The sequence below is a fragment of the Tupaia chinensis genome, unplaced genomic scaffold, assembly GCF_000334495.1.
Source record: "Tupaia chinensis unplaced genomic scaffold, TupChi_1.0 Scaffold000146_1, whole genome shotgun sequence".
Taxonomy (NCBI): Eukaryota; Metazoa; Chordata; class Mammalia; order Scandentia; family Tupaiidae; genus Tupaia; species Tupaia belangeri.
The window spans coordinates 1,764,049-1,768,714 of record NW_006159616.1 but is presented as its reverse complement, the minus strand read 5'-3'; positions in this window follow the sequence as shown (position 1 = coordinate 1,768,714).

Here is a 4,666-nt window from a genome sequence, read left to right as displayed (position 1 = left end):
GGGCAGGGTCCCCCATCCCCCGTATTAGGGCCTGGTCCCAAAGGAAAAGGACGTGGCCGAGTGAAGGGCAGGTTGGCGGAGTGAGGAGTGGTGCTGGGGAGTTACCGCCGGCAGCAGCCACGGAGTGAAACCCTGGTAGGTCCAGGAGGCTCAGCAGAGCGGTGACCCAGGGGCTCCTCGTGGAAAGGGACTCAGGAATGTGGGCAGGGTAGACTCGCGGAGCGGGCTTGCAAGGCCAGAGTGCTCTGGGTGGTGAGTGGGCCTGCTGCAGACGTTGCTGCGGGTAGGTCCTGACTTGCTCTCCCTCCCCACAGCTCAGCAAGTCTCTCATACACGCGGCCTTTGTGGGGCTTTGAGAGTGAGGGGATGGGGGCAGAGAGACAGGGTGCAATGCAGAATCGGGGTGAAGGGAGACAAGGCCCTTGAGTCCTTGCAATGGTGAGGACGTTGGACTTCCTGCACAATGGGCATGGGTTGTGAACTTTTTTCTTTTCTTTCTTTCTTTCTTTCTTTTTTTTTTGTCTTAGGGCAGATGCAATTGCCACAGAGAGACAGAGAGAGAGAGAAAGTGAGAAATGACCTCCAGGGGAGAGGGCCATGCCACAAGCCTTTCTCCACCATTCTTCTTTCTTCTTGAGGATTTTGGGCATGCACACACATGCACCTGGTGTGATTTTCAAGCCGCCAGGTCCAGGACTCAAACTGTGGTCGGCCATATGGGAGTCTAGCCCTTTAACCACCACCTACCTGCTGGTCCAGATTTCAACTCGTTTTATTCATTGTAACTATTCATTGAAATAAAGGACATGGAGACATTGGGGTTGTGGTCTTATACTCGAATCTGGATCGGCAGAGAGGGAAGGGCATTTGCCTTTGGTTGGGGGTGGCGGGGAAATGCGTGACTCAGGGCCTGGAGTCAAGACAGCATGAAGCTGTAGAGACGGGCTTGAGGGCGGTGTCGCTGCAGAGGCTGAGGGGCCAGGTCACGAGGGCCTGGTGTGTGAGGTAGGGACTTGTGGGGAGCCATGGAAGACCTCAGAGCAGGAGAGGGACAGGAGCAAGCTGGCCGGGGAAGGACGGGCCCAGCAGTGCGCGGAGGATGGACCGGAGTGGGACCGAGGGACAGGCAGGGAGGTGAACGCGGTTGGTGTGGAGGACGGTTCTCCATAGAGGGTTTGTTGTGGGCAGATCAACACAGGCAGGTTACCGGGGGCGGGTGCCTCGCAGCCTCTTGTGAAAGAGGGCATCGTGCAATGGTCCCGGAGGCAGCCCCACTTCACCTGCCTCCGTCTCCGCCTCCCGCCCAGTCTCCACTTTCCGTGACTCAGCCCCCCCAGGACCCAGCGCGAGGTTGGGGGAATTCTGGAAGTTCTATTGTTTTGGGATGACTCAGTTACAAGGGCAAGGCTGGCGGAAGAGGATCTCTTACCCCAAATTTTAGTGCGGTCCCCAAATCTGCCCGGGTCACAGCTAAGGTTTCACCGCACCAACCGGCCTCATTTCCAGCTGGAAACGGAGGCCCACAAGGGAGAGAGGCTCGCATAGGTCCGAGTGGCCAGGCCTGAGTTCAGCTGTGACCTGGGTGGCCCTGGGCAAGCCCCCTCTCTCTGGGGCTCTGTTTTCTTATCTGTAACATGGGGCAACCAAGTCTGCCCTAAAATCTCATCTTCTCTCACCTCTCAGTTCCCTGCGTCCCTCCCCCTTCTCACGGACATGGTCCTTGCTGAGTCTTCGGCTATCTACAGGTCCTGTCATTATCTTTTAAATAATTATTTTAGTTATCATTATAAACTATATTAACTTTTTAAAAAAACATTTAAAAACATTATTTTATTTAACTTTATTTATTTATTAATTTGACCAGCGAGGGAATGAGAGAGAGAGAAAGTGAGAAAGCAAGCTACCAGGTCCGGGATTCGAACTGTAGTCGGCCATGTGGGAGTCCAGCGCCCTTATCCACCATGCCACCTACTGGCCCCATTATTATAATTTTTAAATTTGCTATAGGGCACATGTGCTCACCAGAGAGACACAGAGAGAGCAGGAAAGTGAGAAAGCAAGTTGCCTGATCTGGGACTTGAACCATGGTTGGCCATGGGGGAGTCCAGAGCCCAGCAACCATGCCACATCACCTATTGGCCCATTTGTTTTTAATTAAAATTTTTTATTCCCAGAAGGCATATATACTCACTAGAGAGAGAGAGAAAGAGAGAGAGGAGGCTCCCCCCGGGGCATGGTCCTGCTCAGTCCTTTTTCCTCCATTCCTCCTCCCGTCAGGATTTTGGGCACGCCTGCACCTACACCTGGTGTGTTTTCTTAAGCCGCCCAGGCTGGGATTTGAACTGTGATGGGCCACATGAGATCTGGCTCCCATAACCACTGCACTATGGGGCTGGCCCAGGTCCCGGCTGTCTTTATAGCTCTATTTTTCTTTTTTTGGAGAGGTTTTTACTATAGGACGTGTGCACTTGCAAGAAAGAGAGAGACAGAGAGACAGCGAGAAATCACCCCCCAGGGGGATGGCCACGCCACAATCCCTTCTCCATTCTCCTCTCAGGATCTGTGGCACACATGCACACGCACCTGGCATGAGTTTAAAACACCAGGTCCGGGACTTGAACCACAGTCGACTACATGGGAGTCCAGCGACATAGCCATTATGCCAACTGCTGGTCCCTGTTTTTATAGCTTGCAGAAGCTCCACCACCTCCTCAGCCTACATGGCCCTCCATTCCTAGGACTCTGCCGTCCTCAGGGACTGTCCTTCCTGACCCTACCAGGCTCTGCCAGGCTGGGGTCTTCCCCGTGGCTGTCCCTGACACCTTCCATTTCCTTGAAGATGACTCAGTGTCCTCCCCTCCAGGCACCCCACCATCATCCTGGGTGACCCGTGAAGCACCCTGGACACATGCTTCCTGGACCGGCTCAACTCCAGTGACCCCACTCCCTTCGGCTGCCCATGCCTTGGCCACCCTGGACCTGGCTGTCCCCAGGCCTGCCCCCCCTGATGGGACCAGCTCCTGTCCCCATGCCTGCACCAAGACGAGACCTCCGGGCGGCCTCTGACCAGCTCTCCTGAGCACTCTCCCCTCCCTGGGGCTCCCGGGGCTCTCTCACCCGCAGGTCAGCCCTGACAGCCTCACGTTCCCCTCCCTGTAGCACAGCCCGCTAGGTCACGGCCAAGCAGGTGCACAGCTTCCTGCTCGCCGGCCTCGGCCGCCCCAGCCCTGTGCTTGTTAGGATGCACCCTCCCAGGCCCAGCCCCTGTTCTGGCTCGCCCCCTCCTGGGCCCTGCTGCTACTCGCCTGCTCCAAAGGGCAGGTGCCTCGGGCCACCTCGTCAAGATGCCAGGCCCTTGGCGGGACCGGCCATGGCTCCCACTTCCACCAGCCACCCACCAGTGACCCCTGTGCTCTCTCTTCCCCTGCCAGGCTCTGGTCCTCAGGCTCAGGGCTTGAAAAGACCTACTGGCTTAGGAACCAGCAGTTAGCATAATGGCTAGACTCCCATGTAGTCGACCGCAGTTCGTGTCCCAGACCCGGTGGCTTAAAACTCACGCCGGGTGCGTGCGTGCCCAAGATCCCGAGAGGAGAATGGAGGAGAAGGGATTGCGGCATGACCATCCCCTCCTGGGGGGTGATTTCTCGTTTTCTGTCTCTATGTCTCTCTCTGTCTGTCTGGCGAGTGCATGTGCCCTATAGCGAAAACCTCTCCAAAAAAAAAGAGACCTGCTGGCTTGAAAAAAACACAGGGTGTGTGTGCCCAAATCCCGAAAGGAGAATGGAGGAGAAGGGATTGTGATGAGAAGGTATGGTGTTTGACCATGTCCCATGGGGGGTGGGGAGTGTGTTCTCACTTTGCTGTCCTCTGTCTCTCTCTAGTAAGGGTATGCATACTCTGGAAAAATTAAAAAAAAAAAAAGAAAAAATTCCCACATTTCTCAACCTTCCTTGCACCTGGAACAGCCAATGAGGTATGAGTACAAGCCGTGGGGAAGGGTGGAAGAGGGCTTCCAGGAATGCACTTTTTAAGAGTTTGGGCTATCTGGGCTTCTGCTCCTGTTTCTTCCTCTTTTTTACTGCTGGAACATAAATGTGATGGCTAGAGCTACGCAGCAATCTTGTGACAAGGAAGCGACCATGAAAGTGGGAATCAGGGCTAAGATTAGAAAACCTAGAGAGAAAGAGCCCAAGTCTCTGATGATGGTGGACCACCTCCATCCATGCTTCATTTACAAAGGATGGGAACCAGCAGTTAGCGTAATGGCTATGTTGCTGGACTCCCATGTAGTTGACCACAATTCATGTCCCGGACCTGGTGGCTTAAAACTCACGCCGGGCGCGTGTGGGTGCATGCCCAAGATCCTGAGAGGAGAATGGAGGAGAAGGGATTGAGGTGTGGCCATCCCCCCTGGGGGGTGATTTCTCGCTTTCTGTCTCTGTCTCTGTCTGGTGAGCCCATGTGCCCTATAGGGAAAACCTCTCCAAAAAAAAAAAAACAAAACAAAAAACCCAAAAAACAAAGGAGAGAATTTGTACCTTTTATTTATTTATTTTTTTGGAGAGGTTTTTGCTATAGGGCACGTGCACGTGCCAGACAGACAGAGAGACAGAAAGCAAGAAATCACCCCCCTACCACCGGGGAGGGGCCAAACACCAATCCCCTC